At 36.3% G+C, this 21,079-nt stretch overlaps 1 protein-coding gene across 7 annotated transcripts in view; it reads left to right on the forward strand.

Moving 5' to 3' along the window:
- Positions 1-5,312: 5,312 nt before the first annotated feature.
- The window catches only part of LOC145694660 (uncharacterized), a 104,344-nt gene continuing 88,577 nt past the window's right edge, over positions 5,313-21,079 (forward strand). For 2 of the 7 annotated variants that reach the window (XM_081771109.1, XM_081771110.1), the window contains exon 1: positions 5,348-5,516. The gene's annotated coding sequence lies outside the window, so the exon portion shown is untranslated. The other 5 variants (XM_081771107.1, XM_081771105.1, XM_081771111.1 and 2 more) reach the window with 5 other exon arrangements.

Here is a 21,079-nt window from a genome sequence, read left to right on the forward strand (position 1 = left end):
AATCTAATATATCCGTCCATTCTTCACAATGTAGGAGTGCTTTATATAGGAGTATTATTAATTTACATGTACAGCCAACTATCTGTGTAATGAATCTATAATTAAACTGTGCTTGCATCCGTGGTATCTCTAATCCCTTAATTCTAATTTTGAACTTGTTACTCTAGTCCAGGGGCCGCATTCCGTATCGGACTTCGCTAAATTCGCGGATCGTAAGGTAACGCAAAGAATGCAACAAGTAATTTTAATTGCTATGCTAACTATGGCAAATCAATCTAAAATGCAAATTTTCCGTTGCATTAATGGAAACTGTCACGAAGTGAGGGGCTAGCTCGTGATTATCAGTTTCCTATACCCCTTTTTGAATAATAGAGGAAAGAAACTGGATACCTTACTTCTGTTTAATTTATTTATTTCTTCATATTTCTGGGCATCTCTGGCCGTCAAGTATGAGGGATGACATCCCTTGGCGAGCACGCTATCCGGGGAAGACGGGAAGGAAGAAAACGGCGTGAGACCTGTAATTTAGGTACCATCTCGGCATTTCGCTGGTTTGATTGAAGAAAAGCCAGGAAAAATCTCACTCAGGGTGACAAGCTTGAGCAAGCTATTACACTTTTGCGACCGTGTCCACACCGGGAGCCGAATCCGAGACCACTTGCAAAAAAAAAAAAAAAAAAGAACGAGAGCGTATCGACTACGCTACGCGGGGCTACTACTCCTGCCTAAGTTGCCTAGTTTCGTCACTTAGATATTTTAGGTTAAATGGGCTAAAATCTGTCTTTGTGCAGAACATTCAGACAGGCGAAGAAAAGTTGGAATTCAATTCCTTCAGCATATTGAAAAAATTTTCTGGATTTTTCATGAACAATTTATATATTAACCTGTGAAAACGCATTAACTTAAGGTAGCTTATAGTTACCTCTCACTCATCTAGTAGCTAACATGATTTCTATGTATGTAGGCTCGGGTTTGATCCCAAATGAGGACGTTTTCCTGGGATACAAACACTAGAAGGAGTTTGGATTAATTTTAAACAGTAGTTTCTATCTTATATAATCGTGGTGTTGTAAAGGTAAATAAAACTGCACTGAAGAGACCAACCAAGTATCCATATGTGTAACTGCAAGGGTGCCAGAGGGAAGACCCCTAGAACACTGTTGCTGTTTAGGATATCGTTAGACCACAGACAAACTTCTTTCTATTCTCAAAAGTAAGAAGTCATGCCACTCTTTGGCAAAATATCCTAGTTACGCTAATGCAACTGGAATTATTTTTCGCGTTTGTTTTCCTTCCTTTTTATCACAGTGGAAAACGTATTCTCGAATGAGAGTATATACAAGTCCAAAAATACAAGTTTTAGAATCCTAAGGTACTCACGCAACAATTTGTACAGGCAGTTTGGTTACGGGCATAGATATAATCTGAAATACTAACTACCTCTATAAAATTTGTTGCGGAAGTACTGCAGGATTCTGAAGCATGTATTTTTTGGATAGAGCACATAGAATATATTAGTTCCTTAGTAAAGTCTTGACCCGACTACGGTAGGCCCCATAGTTTTGGAGCTATGGACCTTTAAAGTTCATTTTTTCACGTTTTCGGTGGCCTATAACTCCAAAAGGAAGCATTTGTGCACCCAGGTTGGTCTATACTTTTTGTTTTATCTTGGTGTCAGGAATCACCTCCCAAACGTTGTCGGTGTTGTTTTGAAACACCCTGTAATAGATGGCGTTAAATATATTTTTCCAAACATAATGATGCATACCGGATCTTCTTGTCAATGTCAATCACTAATTGTGAACCTGAGGGATTTTGAAAACCAGCTCTCAGTAAGAACAAACTTCACCCTGCAGTGGGACAAGTGTGTGTGTTTCCAATCTCACGTTGGCGTCTATTGAGACTCAAATGTCCAATTTTCTTGGTCTCGATAATACAATCAATAACTTTGCTAAGATGGAAGAAAAAAAGCGATAGACTTATTTTATTTACTTGGTTTTGCTTCCCTTTAATTTATGCGACTTTTTGACTTCTTACAATTATGGTAATTGAAAAAAAAAGCGTAATGTTGACTTCTTTCACCGGAGTCGTACCTGTAGTCTATCTAGAATTACACAATTCAGTCACATAATTATGTCCTTTTCTGGGTTCCTCTCTTTCTAATTGTTTAATATAAACTTTTAAATTACATTAGCTGAACCTGCGCTGTCTACTCAACGCATCGTTCTGTTATGACCATGAATCTCCTTTCTACTGTGCATGTTTCCTTACTCACACAAATAAAGGATAGAAGACTCACAAAGAAAGTGAATTGCTATGTATAGATGTTGCAGTGAGTTTGTAACAAATTTGTAGAAGTAACACGATATCAAGTTGAAATATTTTTTTTTCCTAATATACGTCTCATTGCGTCTTTTGAGACCTTTGAAGTTGCCAGCATGCAATAGATTTTGTGATTCAGATTTAAGGAAAGCGCCTGCAGTGTCCGTCAACCCGCCATACGTAACTTCTCTACTGGTTGCCTAACATTGTAGTTTCGGCCTGCAACAATGTTAATCTTATGGGCCCAAAACGGCCCCTAAAATGTGGAATAGAACAATAATGACACAGTTTTCGAAAATTTGAATGAGAACTGGATAATCTACACAAAATTTGGAATCGACTAGTGAAAACGGCACGTTTCTAGCACGTGAGGTTTTCGAGATCTCATTGTCGAAAGGATTGCGGACAAACATACAAACGTAGCATTTTAATATAGAGACCAGCTGAACCTGCGCTCTCTACAGCACAGGACGATATTATATAAGTACTAACCACATTTGTTTTGTTAATTTGTTTCTGCTTTTATTTGTGCACTCTTCAGGTTTTTTTCTAGTAAATACAGACCGGATGTTTAGGCATTAAAACCTGGAAAATAAGCAGGAAAATAAGCACTTAAAATTTACAAAATAGGCAGTGAAATAGGCACTCAAATATAACTTGAAGTAATGAAGAAAATACTCTATACAATTAAAATATAAATTCAAGTCATAGATAATGTTCAAAGAATATAGAAACATACCTGTTTGTTAATATCTTATTTTCCTGTATATATAAAAACGAAACTTGACATGTATTCCATGCATATTTGGTAAATACATTCTATACAGCACTTTATCACTACACATTAGTCCAAATTTTATACATTTTATCAGTACACACAACAGTCCAAATTTTATACATTTTATCAATACACACAACAGTCCAAAGTTTTACAGAATTTTATCAGTGCACATAGCAGACCAAAGTTTTACGGCATCTTATCATTGCAAACAACTTATATTTTTCGGAAGAGGCAGAATCCTTTTCTAAAATACCGGTACTAAATTATACTTTTCCCAATAAAGTCTTATTTTCAGGGCCGCGGTGACTCAGTGCTAGAACAATCACCTCTGGTCTCTGGTTCGATTCCCACTCACGCCAACTGAACTTTGAGTTGGACAAACACCGTGTATGTGGTTTTCTCGGGGTTCTCCAATTTCCTCCCACTTTTTTCATTCCACCATTGCATACATTTCTCATCATCACCTTGTCCTATAGTCTAGCCGGCATAACAGTAGGGCGCAAAACTTAAAGAATTTATTTTATCTCAAATCTTATTTTGAAAACTGCATAGAATAGGCAACATTAGGTACTAAACCAATTACTTAGGCAGGAAGGGATGAAATAGGTAAAATAGGCAAAATAAAATTGGCTTAAATTGAAACTATAACCCCCCTTATAAACTTTAAAACGTTGTCATATCTTTGATATTAAAGAATAGGCATTTTGCCTAACATCCGGTCTCTACTAACAAAATATACACAGTGACGTAACTAGGGGAAACAATCGGAGCTTGCGCCACGGGCGCCGGATTGGTAGGGCGTAAACGAGCAAATATTTGGGGGAGCGCTTTGGTTTGGTTGGTGAGAGGCGCTAAGGCGAGTTCTTGACCCGAGTGACAACTAGCGTAGTTGCGACACTGCACATAAATACACCCAGCCAAGATTGGGTGCAATTTATGCTTTTTAAAAACACATACATATAACTATTCCTATTAGATGGTTTATTTCTGATGAACAAAGAAAAAATTAAGTGTTTATGTTGGTCAATCAGTCGGCGCGAGAATTTCCCTGAGTTTTCATGTTTTATCGAAAATGTCCTTATTCTTAAATTGACCTACGAAATTTCCCTAGATTAAGAGACCTCATCCCGGGGAAATTAAATTACCGCTAATTTTACAGTAATTATCTGATATCTTCAAATAGATAAAAAACATAATCGATATGTCGAACAAGAGCGCCCGAGACAATATCATTTTACATGAGATACCGTTATCACGACTCATTTATCTGCTTTCGATTTCGAGCCATTTTGATTATCGGCATTTATTTTCGCGTTTCTTAACGACTGAAAACGGAAAGCCACTAGGTGACTTGTGATAACGGTACCTCACGCAAAATAATATTGTCTAGGGCGCTCTTGTTAGACATTTCAATTATCTTTCATCTATTTGAAGATATCACATAATTACTGTAAAATTTGCGGTGTTTTAATTTCGCCGAGATGAGGCCTTTTAAGTAAATTTCCCCCAAACTAGGAACACTGATTCGGCGTCTTCCTAGGAATATGTTCAATCTTCTCCATTAACCTTTTATGGATTCGGCATTAGAGGATAAAGTTCTGTCCTCTATGTTGTTCATCCAGTTGTTATAGGCTAGATATACTACTTAAAGTTTGAGTATTGAATTTGCATAGTTTGGAAGTCTACCGTAATTTCACCGCAATGTGAAATGAAACTATTATTATTATTATTATTATTATTATTATTATTATTATTATTATTATTATTATTATTATTATTATTATTATTAATGTATTTTTGGGTATATCTTATCTACTTCTTTCTGATTTAATCAATAGAGCCCAGACAACATCTTTAGCCTCAGATTTGCAAATACATAAAGCCGGAACTGGACTTTGTCTATAAAATCTCAGTTACTTTTCTGCTGTTCCTTGCCTGGTAACGGATAACAGTTACCGTTTAAACCTTCAACGTATTTCAAATGTTTCGTTGAGAATAACAAGCAGATAGCTGTAGAAGCGTGAGTTAATTAGAAACGAATATTAGTGTTTTTCCTTTGTAGACTTAATTTTTGTGATTTTTTAAAAAAATCGTATAAGGTAAGTGTCGGAAGTGTTATGGCTCGAATTTTTAGCAACTTTTCATGCCAAATTTGAGTTACTGCGTCTCTGGTGGGGCGATTTTTTAGTTAATTGGTTGGCAACTATGTTGACCATCCAAATATAACAATAGAAAGAAAGGAAGCGTTTCGAAACAGTTTGGAACAAAGGAATGTTGTAACGCGTATACTGTGTCGCGGAATGTTTATTGTCGAAGTTTAATGTGCAGAGGTAACTTTACGAATGACATTATAAGTAGTAGGTTGCTTTAAGGCGGTCAAGTCCCAAGATAGGCAGGAGCGACGTACAGGGTTGTAAGTAGTGCATGCCTTATAAGAAAATTTAGGTATTAGCCTCAGTTCTCTAATCTATAATACAGTGTGACCCGAGAAAATTAAGAATTTACACTTGGATAATGAAAGGAACCATATCATTGCTTTATGGGAATGTCTACAGGTACTACAGTTGCTAATGTGTGTAGCTTTATGATAACAATACTACTGTGCTATATGTAATATCTTCGGTTTTCTGGAACATCAAAATAAATAGAACCAGGTTGGAGTGAAACATTGTGGCATTACAAATGTTTTTTCACAATTATGGTAGATATCAATGAGAGGAATACAATGGTACAAAGATTTTTGTGATTCGACTTTCGAAACTTCAGATAGTCACTTTTTAAGTAGTGAAATTACCGTAAAATTGTGATTATTTTATGTTCCGGAAATCGGACCGATTTTTTAATTTTTTTTATTCGACTTGTTCTAATTGAGATGTATAATAATTATGAAGAACATTTTAAATGCCACAATGTTTCTTAAGTGAAAGTAGATGCTTGTTATTTTCTCTGTAGTAGAAGTAAACACTCTCAAAAATCTCAGGTTCCGAAAGAACTATCTGATTTTTTTCATGTGTTTCTCGTATCGAAAAGCTATGTTTTGTGTTTACAAATGTAGCGTAACAAGTCTGGAACTAGTACAAGTGCTGTAGTAACTCGTCACTGCAGAAACCCATGAGCAAGGTTAATGATCTACGAGTTTGGCATTTATTCCGAAGTTGGGCGTCCGCTTTCGCCAGGTTTTTTCGCTGTTATCTCCTTTCCATATTTTCTGCAATTTGTTGTTAGGTTCATTAATCCGTGCTCTTCACAAACCTTTAATAGATTTTGCTCGTTATCAACGTATTGCTTCATAAATGTTAAAACTGTTAGTCCATTGCCCTTGTACTTTCGCCATGTTGATAACATAAATGCTCGTTTCTTTCCTACAATGCAACTGTTCAGTTACCTTGCGCCAAGTAGTTCCCTCCGCTCGCCGTATAGTCCCATGTTTATAACCGCTTATATATAACAAATAAACAGATTTTTCGAGACTCTTATATATTATCAAGCACACAAACGATCAAATTATCCATATCCTTCCTGTAAATTTTAAAAATTTTGCTGCAAACGGACGCCCAACTATGGAAATTAACCCACGAGTTTTAATTACCTTTGCTTACGCGTATACGGAAAGGTTCTATTCTCTTTCCAGCCTTAGAACACGTAAACAAAGCGAAACGTATTACTCCGCGGCTCACACGTGATTCGGTAGCGAGAGATGTGAAGAGCAAGATCGTCTGCTTACTTACTCTCGTCACATAATTTCCAAAGTGTAAGGCTACAGTTGGTTTAATTAACGCACTGACACTGACTACTGTACTGTTGGAAATATGTATTTTCTTAAATCCTTATATAAACGAGATTGCCACTGTTCCTGTTATCCTTTTTTGTGTTTTATAACACGAGACGAAAATGGATTATTGTCACACATCATCGCCAAGAAACTCTGCATTCTACAATAATTTTAGATGGGTGGGGTAGGCGTGCGAACGCATACGCATGCGCAGTAAATACCGTATGTCCAAAACGGGTGAGGTTGAAATAAAGCTACATCTGTTGTTAAATATTATATATATTGCGTTTATTATCACAAAATGCAGGATAAATTCAGATATCTTGATTTGAAATTATTATTTTAGTAGGGATTATATTGCGATAGGATACTAGTGCAGTGAGACCAACAACCAATCACTGGTCATCGACTCACTGGTAGTGAGGTGTGTTTGTTTACATCTACTTTTTCCTAAGGCTGGAAAGAGAATAGAACGCGTGTGCCCACATTTGCTGACACACCTGCTCCTTTCGAGCGCAATTACGCAGGTGTTAAACTCCAAAGTTGGTCGCAAAATTTTGAAAATTTATCGGAAAGAAATGTATAATATGCTCGTTTATGTGCTTGATAATATGTAAGATAGGGTGGCCAAATTCTGACAAGCCAAAAGGAGGACACAAATATAATAGTATATGATAGTTTACTGCGTCGGCAATACGCATGTCCTTATTTCATTTAACATTAATGTCCAGTTAATCATTCATTTTTGTTAAAGAGAAAAGTACTGACCAAAAAATATTGAAGGAATTCAACCAGTAGTCGAAGTGGGACGGTATGCGGTTGTATGCCATACCGCCTCTGGTTTTTCAGTAATGACGACATACCGTCTCTGTTATTCCAGTGATCAAGACAATATTTAAATAGCCGGTATGTTGAGTCAAAATCATAATAAAACATACCACCTCTGCTTTTTTTTTTCCACTTGGAACACTGAATTCAACACAACATGAAGCATTAAAATATTGCAAATAATTTAACTCAGGACATTTTTAAAAAAGACGTTTCTCGATTTTTTACGCGTCTTCGCAACAGGACAGCTCTTTCAAAAAACAGTACTGTACTGCGAAAATAAATACGTCTGGTCACCCAAATGTAAGGAGAGCCAAAGTTCTGTTTTATTTTTTTTATAACCGGTTATAAACATGGGACTATTTGGCAAGCGGAAGGAACTACTTTTGGTAGTTGCATGTGACGGATGTAACATTTTGATTGTGAGTTTCAAAACCACCTAGACATTTATTCCGAAGTTGGTCATTCACCTAGTTTTTGGCTAAAAGCGTAATAATTGGTTTTATATTTAATTCAAACAGTATTGCCAGGCGAGCGTTTGCGAGTGCAGGCGGGTTAGGGACCTCGCAGGGCATGTTGTTTTCTGCCTTTATTATAGCTAAATGGGAAGGGTGCCCTGTGTTCTAGAACTTTGCCACCATGTTGATGTTACTTACCGTTACATTGAAAATGGTGACATTCTCCACGTTTCTTGACAGTTATTTGCTTACCACATTTTCACCATTTTATTTTTACATTTATTAAGACACCTTACTATTCCACAAATTAATAATGTTACTTCATATGCAGAGCTGCGTGTCTGTATACCTTCAGCCATGTTTACAAAGCTAATGCTCATTACATTCCCACAATCCTTCCATGCAGTAACCTTGCGGCAAGTAATTCCATGTTTAGAACTCTTATATAGAAAATAAACATAACTTTTGTTCTTCTTATACATTATATAGCACACAAACAAGCCAATTCGTTTCTTCTCGGTAAATTTTCAAATTTTGCTAGAAACGGACGACCCACTTTGGAACTTAACCCCCAATAAGGCAGGGTGAAACTGGTGGGCGCAAGTGGGGCATTTATTCCGAAGTTGGTCGTCCGCCTGGTTTTCAACCAAAAGTGAAGTATTTGTCATTTATGAGGACCCACATAATTTAGGTGGCCATTACAAAGCACGAGTGCTGTCTAACCGAGTAAACGTAGGAGCGCAGCACTAGAGTTCTAGTGAGCAGGCGCGTCTGTGATGGTGAGTATGCACGTCGGAGTAAATGCCCTTACTGGGTTAGATATCATTCCTGCTTTTTCGTGGCCATCTAGCCAGGGTTGTTGGAATTTTCCCCAGCCCAAACTTCCCTAGTGTTTTTTTTTTGGGGGGGTTAAAACCCCCATAAAAAAGCAGAATAAAACCCAAAAAAGCCTGAAAATATATACTTCAAAGCATGGATTGAAATAATAATCTTAATATGATCATAATTACTTGGGGTCTCTGGTTCGATCCCAGCTCGCGCCGTGTGGACTTTGTGATGGATAAAGACCGTGCTCGGGGTTTACGGGTTTTCTCGGGGTTGTCCCGTTTTCTCCAACTTTTTTCATACCACCATTTCATTCATTTCTCATCATCACCGTCTCCTTTAGCATAACCGGCATAATCGTGAGACATAAAACTTAGAGATTTAATTTTTTTCCTACATTTTTAATAAAAATAGACTGTTAGTATCTTCAATAATAATCATATATTATAGGCAGTGTCGCGTTCCTCGGGATAGGTTAACATTAGCTGGGTACAATTATAAAAGACAGCGTTTTATGCCAAAAGGAAAAAAAAAAGTTTGAATGAAGGATTATGATTTAACCTATACACGAGGGCATTGCGCGTATGTGCTCAATACTTTTAAAAGGTTCGGCATGCAAAGGTTATTCATAAGTTAAGGATTTATCGAATGTAACCTCTCTATTTGTATAACTCTCTTTGCAGTCTTTGTCTTCAAATAGTTTGAATGCTGATCTAAGATTATTCCGTTGTTTGATTTATCAAAATTGATACCATGACATCATCTTCAGGTCAGCGTGACGACAACGCTAAAGCCACGAAGAGAACTATATATTCAAATTATGTGATAGTTCCTTAATTTGATATAATGGGGGCGTCAGCAGCGAAGCTGTGTACGCGTGACGAAGAAAAGAAGAAAAAAAAACGAAAAATACCAAACTGTGCTAGGTGGTCGCTACGAACGGTATTCTTACCTATTTCTGTTCAAGTCGGGATGATACGGGTGGTCCCTCACATTTATGCGCCCGTTGAAAACGGGCTCGAAAAGACGGTAGGTAGGTGCATAAAGTAAAACAGGCGAGAAAAACATTTATCGTCGAGAATGGCGTGATACAAGGAGATGCGTTGTCGCCATTATTATTTAACTTCGTTCTGAAGTACGCTATAAAGAAAATCAAAGATAGCAACCAAGGCCTGGAGCTCAATGGTATTCAGCAGATTATGGCGTATGCTGACGATGTAAATTTAATAGGAAATAATAGGAGAACAATATCAAGAAATGCAGTGGTCTTATTTAATACTTGCGGGGACATGGGTTTAAAAGTGAATGCAAAGAAAACTAAATACATGGAAATTCGCCAGGATCATAATACTATAAATTATGAATGCGTCAAAATATCAAATAATACTTCTATGTCTACAGTTTTAGCACTGGAGGATTTGTTGTATATGTATATACACACACACACATATATATATATATAAAGCATATAAATTTCTCTGTTTTATGTGCCACTTGAAAAAGTTTTTAAAAACAAAATAAGAAAATCCTAAGATGAATGTTCGGATCAAAGAGGAATGAGAATGAGGAATTACTAATTTTCATGATTGGGAACTTCATGACACACGTCGTTCACGTAGTATTTATAAGAATACAAAAGCTAGGATGAGTCATGTAGCCTGGATGGGAGATAGTACAAATACCTTCTAAATATTGATTGAAAGGAAAGCCTAAAGAAAAAAAAAATACCATTCGGAAGATACAGGCGTAGATGGGACTAATATTAAGATGAATCTGAGAGGAGTGAGAATAGAATGTAGAAACTGGATCCAATTATCGAAAAAAAATAGGGGTCGTTGGAAAGCTTTTGTAAGTGCAGCTAACGGGTAGAGAAAAGATTAAGAAATTATTTTGACATTTTACTTGTGACTTAAGTGATACAAAGGAGAGTGGAGAAAAAATTCGGGGAAAGGTTTTGTGTTACCTTCTTGATAGATATTTTATGTTTGGATTCTGACAGATTACTGGGTGACGCGCAGGGAACTTCCCCGCTGTATTTTTATTTCGCCAATCGTTCATTTTAAAGTTAACATTGACCAGTAACAGAAAAGACTGAAATAGTGTGACGTCACATCTTTTTCGTTGCCATGGTGATCGCCATTTTATTTTCCAAACAACAAGTAGCCTAAATAACAAAACACCTAAATGCAAAGCGAAAACAGAGATGAAATATTTTTGAATTGCAAACATTAGAGTGAATGAAATATTTATGTTTCTTTTTAAACATTTCTAATCAATGAAACTAAGACTCAAAGAGAAAACAGATGTACTCATCTTGTTCATAATCAGATATTAACCTTAAATAATTCTGGGAATAATATAATTTTTGATTCATTAATATAAGTATCACAACATTGCATACGTGAACATGATTAATGATTAACAGTTGTTTAGAATATATAGGTGAATCTTTTATAATTGGATATTTTCTTATTGTACTGTTTCTAAATATTTTTTTTTTTTAAAAAAGTTGATAGGGAATATAAGAAAATATCTGACCAACATCTACTGATAGTCCGGATTGAAAATTTCCAAAGGCTTGTTTTTTCCCTTTATTTTGTAATATTGTAGATACTAACATTGTGTACAAGTGGACATAAGAAAAGTAAATGTGCCAATAGAATTAATATTGCTCTAAAAGATTTTTCCCTTTTAAAATCGTATATTTTTACAGTTTTCCTTGTGCCGACAGTTTGTCAATTTGCACGTTAGGAAGTTTATATTGTGTATAATTGCTTCTTAAGGGGATCTGCTACCTCTTCGCTTATGTTTCTAACTTTCCATTTGAAAGCATGTAAATTTTAGTATGGTAATTTCTAACAAAGTATTGCAGGTAACAGGGTGGAAAAAAATCATGATTTTTTTAAAAAAAATCATTTTTGTTGATTTTTTTGATTTAAATCGATTTTTTTGATTTAAATCAAATCTCTTTCTTCGTATAAGGGTAATTCCACGAAAAAGGGAAATTTTCTGTCACGGGCATTTCTTCAAACTACTACTAGAAAGAATCACTTCATTTTTATTTTGTTTGGTAGTAACCGTTACAAAGTAGGTATGCCATGTATAACAGTTTGCAAATATAACACGAAACATACGTAAAAAATTAATTATTACCCAATTTCTCAACACCGTGGGCTGTCACAGACTACAGTTGACTGATTTTAATCAATAAATTACAACTGAAGTCGCAAATCAAACATCATTTAATGGTAATTAAATGGAAGAGAACACTTCAATGTTTCGGTTTTGTGGAAAGTAAACCTTTATAACGATTATTTTCGAAAGCTTGACTATGCTTCGTTTCTGTCACCTCTATTTCGTCTCAACTCCATGGCAATAGAAAAAATTATCATTGCTCTCAACAGATAGCATGGTCGTCCACATTGGCAACACCCACAAGAAGACAAGGCAGACATGTTTGACTGAAGAACAGAAAAAGTTGTGTGCATGTGTTAAAAGCTATAGGAAAAATATTTTTCTGTGTGGAAAGCAGATGCGTATATTAATTGATACTCAACACCATGGTATTTATTACTGAATGTATTTGTATGGTATATACCTTCTTTCCCTTGAGGAACCTACGCCTTAACGTAGAAAATTCATACACAGTTACTCACATGTACTGGTTAAAAAGTGGGCCGGTAAAGATAAATTATATTCGATTTTCTCAACTCCATGGTTCTCAACTCCATGTCCATTTGAAAACTAAGGAATCCACGGTGTTGAGACAAGTTCACGGAGTTGATAATCCTATAGTGTTTGTTATGCTCATGCTCTTCCAAATATTTGTTCTTTCAATATATTGATAGAAATAAAGCTCGTTTATGGTCTAGTGACTAGTATGCTCGCCTTTCGTGCGTGGTTCTGGATTTGTTTCCCGGTGGAAGCTCAAAAATTTATGGTGTTTACTTCGCGCAGTGAGGCAATTGGAAAAACTCATTTGAGTAGAGATGTACTGAAACCTGATCGCGCAGACCATCGCAACAGTCGTAGGAGCCAACATGCTGACCACGTGTCATTCACACTCAAAGGCCGGCTGGAGGGTCCTAGCCCATTTAAGGAGTGTTTCGCGGAAGTTCAGATTTGGGGCTGTCAGTTAGCCGGAAGTAAAACTTCAGTCAAGTCAAGATGGATGGTATCTGTTTTTAACCTATTGAAGTCTCAATCTTATGATTAACTAATTGTTTTCTTTTCAGGGATTGTCGAAGAGTCGGAGGGCAATATACGGACAGTCAATTTTATGACGCGGATCGGGAGGAATTTCTCCTGGCCTACTAAACCTGACGTTTAAAAAGCGTTGGCAGTTGTCATTCTGTGTAGACTAGAACAGCCCTTCCCTGTTTCCTCAAGACATTTCCTTCATTGGAGTGGAAAATGAGGGCTACTTAACAAAGAACATCGAATTATTCAAAGAAAACAGAAATGATGAGTGCCTTACACTGTCATTTAGTGTGCATTATACAGGGCGTTTCAAAACAATACCGACAACGTTTGGGAGTTGATTCCTAACACCAAGATAAGATAAAAAGTATAGACCAATCTGGGTGCACAAACGCTTCCTTTCGCAGTTATAGGCTGCCGAAAACATGGAAAAATGAAGTTTAAAGGTCCATAGCATAAAACTATGGGACCTACCGTAGTCGGGTCAGACTTCACTTAGGAATTAGTATGTGCGCTATCCAAATATCCATGTTTTTTTAGAATCTTGCGATACTTCCACAACAACTTTTATAGAAGTAGTTGGTGAGTACTTCAGATTATACGCCCGTAGCCAAACTCCTTCTATAAAAATTGCTTCGTGAGTACCTCAGGATTCTGAAACATATTTTTGGATATTGCACATATTAGTTCGTAAGTGAAGTCGTGACCCGACTACGGCAGGTCTCATAGTTTTGGAGCTATGGACCTTTAAAGTTCATTTTTTTTTCATGTTTTCGCAAGCCTATAACTCCGAAAAAAAAGCATTTGTGCACCCAGTTGTCTATACTTTTCGTCTTATCTTGGTGTCAGGAATCAGCTCCCAAACGATGAGTGTATTGTTTTGAAACACCTTGTATATATACCAAATATACAAATACACTTACCAAATGTTGAAAAAGTATTGCACTTTCGACGTGTTGACTTGATCACACAGAGAAGACAGACGGTTTACATAAGCTCAGAAAACAAATGAAGTAGACAATAGACAGGTTTAGTGACTACTTCATCTGTTTCGTAAGCTTATGTGAAAAGTTTGTCCTCTCCATATGATAGTCAACATATTGAAAGCGCGATAATTTTTCAATATTCGATAAGTGTATGTGTATTTCTTTCTTTTTTATTTACGTTACATATTCATATATATATATATATATATATATATATATATATATATATATATATATATATATATATATATATATATATATATATGTACTCAATTTTGGAACCTTCATTAGATATATTTTCATATGTTTGCAGTATTTTCTGGAGTATTTTTGTATAACAAATTACGTGTCATCTAGTTCGTTAGAATTTTATTCAACATAAGGAGAATAATTCTAACTTACAAAAACTATTGGAAAGTTATTGCAATTTTTATGTAAATTATAAGCTTAATCACTTATAAACCAAAACTTATCACCCAGATGTATCACGTTTCTCAACTCCACAGCAATTTTCAACTCCGTGTTAACTAATCTCAACTCCGTGACCTATGGTCTCAACTCCGTGGGTGCTGAAAAGTTTATTATTTTTTATTTACTACACCAATAACGATTCAGCTCTGCTGAACGCCTAATTAACATGTACTTAGTAGTAGTAAGTGCATGTGATATTTTGATCGAAATAGGCGACCATCAACGGAACAAAAATTTTCCAAGTGAAAATTTCCCTTTTTCGTGGAATCACCCATAATACAAGTCGCGAACTGAAGAAAAAACATTAGGAATTAGTATTAAATGTTAATTATGTCATTTAAGTGAAAGTATTGGGTTTCAATTTTGAATTAATTCCCAACCGTTAACCTATTTCAATCACAAACAATGTTTCTTAAGCATTAAGGAAAAAGTACAGCAATGTATATCAACATGACACTTTTCTTTTCATGAAAGTTACTGATATTTGGCAGGGGCATACTTTTAAACAATTGGAACTAGCTACCGGCATGAAATACATATAAAGTACATAAATTTCGCCTAAAATTAACTAACTCACTCTATGACCTATGGAACCCGGAGGTTCAATGCCATGTTCACAAAAGCTCTCCTGACTTCTATCCTTAGTCAACTGAATCCAGTTTCTATTTTGTATTCTTATTTCTGCGAGATCCATCTTAATATTGTCCTCCCATCTGCTCCTAGGTCTTCCTAATGGTCGTTTTCCGATTGGACTTACAGTTAAAACTTTGAAAGCGTTCCTACTTTCTTCCATTCTCGCTACATGTCCTGCCCACCTGAGCCTCCAAGATTTGATGACCCTAACAATGTTTGGTGAACGGTATAAATTATGCAGTTCCTAATCATGAAGTTTTCGTCATTCCTCATTTCCGTTCCGAATATTCGTTTCAGGATTTTATTCTCAAATACTTTCAGTCTGCGTTCTTCCTTCAGCGTAAGCGACCATGTTTCACAACCATACAGCACAACAGGCATAATTATCGTTTTATATATTTTAAAGCTTCAAATTTCTCGACACAATTCGCGACGATAAGAGATTTTGAACTGAATAACACGAATTCCCTGCAGGAATTCCAAAATAAAAAAAATCAAGATAATCAGTTCCAGAAGAAGAAACACCTGTGATTGTTAAAAGTATGCTTTATGTGACTGAAAAACAGATCAAAATGCGAGTTGTCCGTGCATTTAAGACATCTATACATAGCAGGCACGTTTTTATACTTTTCTGTTTGCTATTTTATTTCCTCTGACAATTTTTCCTGCACAGGCGCGGCAAATTTTCTGCGATCACATCGTAGATCGCGGCATGTTCTGCAATGGGGACAAGTATCCACTTTATCAAAAGTATTATTCGATATTTTAACGCATCCAAAATTTGTCGTATTACGATCCTGAGGAACTTCTATGTATTTAGTACATAAATTTCGCCCAAAAATTTACTATCTAATATTTTTTTGTTTCAGAGAGGGGATCTGACCCCTCTAAATACGCCCCTATTATGTGGAAACAAACAAATAGACGTGGACACAAAAGAGTTTTCATCTTAAATGTCCATGGTGATTTCCCCGTTGGAATAGAAATTTTAAAACCCTGTGTTGCAAAGAGAAGAAAGCAGGGTTCACCCGTAACCCGTTCAAACGGGATTTTCCCTGATCGTTCCCTACATGATACTCGTTTTCATACTGTGCTTACATACATTTGAGTCTCATTGTATTATGAATATTATCTTCCACAATCGAAATAACAGAAGAGAAACGGGATTTTACTTACTTTCACTTTAAATTAATTCATTTCGGAATTTGATTTAAATCAACGATTTTTATTAAAGAAATCAAGTGATTTAAATCTTGATTAAAATCGTGATTTAAATCAGACTGATTTAAATCAATCCACCCTGGCAGGTAATGACTTGAAATTTTTAATACATATACACGAGACCCATATAAATCCAACCACGGTCTTCAATTTACGTTACATGCGTTAGATTAATTGCAATATATTCTTCAGTAAGTTTGGCAACAGAGAATAAAAAGTATGCTGCAGAGGGGGAGAGGGCTGACCATCTGTTCTAGCTGCTTTTAATGTAATTCTCACTTCTTAGTGGTTAGAATGATCTGGACTGGAAGAGCCCAAAACCACTTCTTTCTTCCTTTCACGGTTTGTTTGTTTCTTCCACCCCCTGCTGTCACAAGAAGACAACTTTTTTCGGAAAGCATTTTGAATTAGTAGCGAAAAGCCAAACTGAATGACACCACGGACGGATTAAAGGGAGGGGCGGTCACTCCCTCCGAGAACATTTGAATACCTTGAATAATCGGAGTAAGAAACTAGAAATTGCGTAATCTAATAAGAAAAGTTTGATGAAGTATACAAATCAAGACGCATTTTAAGTGTCACAGCATTGTACTCTCATCCCCTCCCCTCCCAATTCCCTTCTGAAGAAGTTCTTTTTTGTTTCTCTGTTCCATATTAGCCTTTACACTTACACTTTCATTATCCAGTATTGATTTTTACCATACCATCTGCAAAGAAGGCGAATAAGGTTTACGAGTCCTTCCTGCCCCCTTTTTTAAAAATTGCTAATTATAATAAAATTTATCGAAAACAATTCATCTCAACTATAAAGACTTATACACATTCATTATTGCAATTTTAAAATAAACTCGCCGCCTGTCGCGTATGCTAGCGATCTAATATATACGAATAGATGAAAAGTTAGTTTGAAGCGTATTGTTTTTCTGTAATTAAGTCCGAATTCATATTTGTTTCTATTGTTGCATCGACAAAAGTGAGTGCTAAATCGATTTAGACTCGTTGGCCTTTGCAAGGTCCCTCAAGATGCAAGGCCGTGGGCAGTCGCCCACCACTTGAAACGCCTCTGCACTAGAGGTCTGCACGTGCTCGGGCCTACAAAGAATGTATCATTTCGGGCCCGGGAGGGGTTCGGGCAGTAGCGTCATTTCAGATTTGGCTTGGGGGGCCAAGACCCCTTGATATATGTAAAATTTCGCGTTTTTCACTGATTTACTACTATTCTATTGATAAAATTATATAAATCTCAAACTGGGGGGCGGGGCAAATGCCTCTCCCTGTCCCCCTAAATGACGCCCCTGGGTTCGGGCTGTGAATTTTTAAATATACGACCATATTTTTCGGACTTTTTCGGGCCTAACTTTGTAAATATACTGTAAAACGATACAAATTGCACCGTTCTTTCTGGAGGACTTTTAAAACACAACTGCAAAATCAAACCTCGAATTGCTGTAAATAAAAATACAATTTTGCATTAATAATTAAGTTTCTGCAATTCGGGCTTATTTCGGGCTCATTTGATTATTACAGAGCTCAGTCCGGGCTCGGGCCTAAATGCTAAGACATATTTTGGACTCGGGTCGGGCCTCACATTGTAAATTCACGGACCGGGCCCGGGCTGAAAATTCCGGCCCGTGCAGACATGTGCTTTGCACCCGCACACATTCCTTCCTAGTGCAGAAAATCTCCTCCCCTCCGCATCGTCAATAATGGTAAATTTGTTCCTGGTATATTTGCTTGTTACGGTAAGAGAAGTTCAAACCAGAACTCTAAAATTTGTTCGTTCTCTGGGGTAATGTGAGTAATGCAAATTAAGAAAGATATGCGTAATATACAAATGTCAGAAAAACTTGATATCAATTTGAATAACCTTTTACATAATGTTTATTTTAGAAATAATAAACTTATGCAAGTATATCGAGACATCTGAAATTTAATGTTAAGTAGTGGCGAGTGAGCCAGAAGGGGCGTGCACTATTCAGTTAGTCAAAGAACTCATATATGTAGCTTGAAAACTAATACTATTTAAACCAATATTGAATTAGACAAATTTGATCACTCTGGCCACAGAGAAGGCGTCACCTTCTATGGCCCGCCCATCGCATGATGGGAATGAAAGACAGAGGAAAAAAAAGACAAATTTGTAAAAAGTAGGATAACCATAATTGGAAATAGTGTGTGCATTTTTTAAGGAGGAAACCCAGAAGTACATTCTCGATATAATAATAATAATAATAATAATAATAATAATAATAGTAATAATAATAATCTTCCCCACTTCAATCATAGGTTGATGCGCAAGAAGGAAATTTTAAAACTTTTCTCTTCCCTGAGAGAGCTGTTTTATAATTTGATAAGGTCTCTTCTTCGTAACTGCATCTATCCCTGGTCGGGCCGCGGTTGGGTCAGTGGTAGAGCGTTCACCTCTAATGCATGGCGTCCTTAGTTCGATCTCAGCTCGCACCAAGTGAACTTTGTGGAGGACAAACACCATGTGTGGGGGTTTTCTCGGGGGTCTCCCGTTTCCTTCCACTTTCTGCATTCCAGCATTTCCTTCTTTTCTCAACATCACTAGCTCCTTTAACCTACCAGGCATAACTGTGGGACGTAAAACTTATAGATTTTTCTATCCTTGATCTTCCACTTCCTGGTTTTCCTTCTGCCTTTTCCCCTATCAACACGGTAATCCAATCGGAGTACCGAATACGATGTCCAAGCATGCTGTTTCTTTTTTTTTCCTATTATCTTCATGATCTGTCGTTCTTCATTAGCTTCCTTTAGTACGTCTTCATTCCTTTTCCTTATACAGTATTATTATTATTACACAACCACACAAAATAAATAAAAGTTCTGTGCACTGGACCCCAGGGTATTGATTCGATGTATTTTGGTACCCAGAACCCAAATTTCGAAACCCCAGGACGATTGAGCGTGTCAACTTTGTTTTATGGGCGAAGAACGTGAGTGCTGTTTTACGTTTGCTTATGTTTATCGCCCATTTAAAAAAATATCACGGTCAATCGTCCTGGAGTTTCGAAATTTGGGTTCTGGGTACCAAAATACATCGAATCAATACCCTGGGGTCCAGTGCACAGAACTTTTATTCTTTTTGTGTAGCTGTGTTATAATAATAATAATAATAATAATAATAATAATAATAATAATAATAATAATAATAATTATTATTATTATTATTATTATTATTATTATTATTATTATTATTATTATTATTATTATTATTATTTTCCATGCGTACATTTTCTCGAAAATATCCTCCCCCTAAGAGATGATCAACAGCTCATTCCTGAATAGTACTCAGCTTCTTTTCCTACTAATGACTATTTAGGAGTTTTTCCTTAGCTGAATCTCGTTATATTGTGTCTCCATTGTACGTAGAATAGAATTCGATTGCCAGTGTAAGCTCACAACTTCCGAAGTTGAGTCAACATCGTGAAAGAAATGGAGAACTATCCGAATAAAGTGGTAGCGATCTCTGGCCAAGAAAGACGAAAGGATTGTTTGATGTCTTTGCACTGATCACGATCTTCTAGGTTGTGAGTGTTTACCAGCTGGCATGTCCAGGCCCCTATGGGCTGTATTGCTGAGTTTAGATTTTAGACTAATAAACAGCTGTCTTTAGAAAATAACCTTGTAACACAAATATGATAGTCATGAGTTCCGAACCATAGTGTCAAGTGGTATAAATCTCACTTGGGTGGGAAAATTTGTCGGGGGGAAAGGTGAAAAATGTGGAAACAATTGGATACAATTACTAAGAACATTTTCCTTCTTCCTTCACAAGTCTCTTGTTTATGGTCATTTCGTCTTGTGTGATAAGGCGGACTTCAGAACACAAAATTGCAACGCTCCAGATTCCCTCCCCAAATTGTCACGCGGTTCGTATGTCAGTCTTCGAGTTTCTTCAAAGAATGTTACATTATCTGCTATGAGATCTGCAAACGATCTCCATTGTATAACTGCTATCTCTATAGAGGCAGTGGACAAAACTGAGGACAAAGCTGCCCAAAACAAGTTTTTGACAAAAAAAAAAAAAAAGGAAGAAACAGAGACAACATTTGTTTTTAGCCAGAAGCGCTCATAAATCACTACCACGTGACGCGAGGACTATTAGGGCTAGAAGTTCAGCAGAGAGCTCTCAATTCCTGGAGAAATTATATCCTCTACGTTGCCAAGTGTAAACGGAAGTATACATTATAATTAATCTAAATTGATCTGGGGCATTAAATCAAAAACAGAAACCATGAACATATAGGTATTGCTGTTGGAAAATATCATGGAAAATTTTGAGACGGTAAGTGCAATATCTTGTTAAATATTCACATAGAAATATCTACGTGTTATCTTATAGGGATCCTGAAACACTTGCAAGTGGGTAGACATCCCCGGTGAATTACATGATAATAACTTTTACATTAATTATTTGATTTCTACCTTATCACTTACAGATGTGGCGCTTTTAGAAATAAGTTCCTTAGTTATTAGTCTTTCTTTATGAATTTTCTTGATTTTATCCGTATATACCTAAAAGTATTTCCATATTCTAAATCTATACTCTTTCCCACCA

Source organism: Thermobia domestica, chromosome 9 (genome assembly GCF_964235325.1).
Source record: "Thermobia domestica chromosome 9, izTheDome1.hap1.1, whole genome shotgun sequence".
NCBI classification, from domain to species: Eukaryota; Metazoa; Arthropoda; class Insecta; order Zygentoma; family Lepismatidae; genus Thermobia; species Thermobia domestica.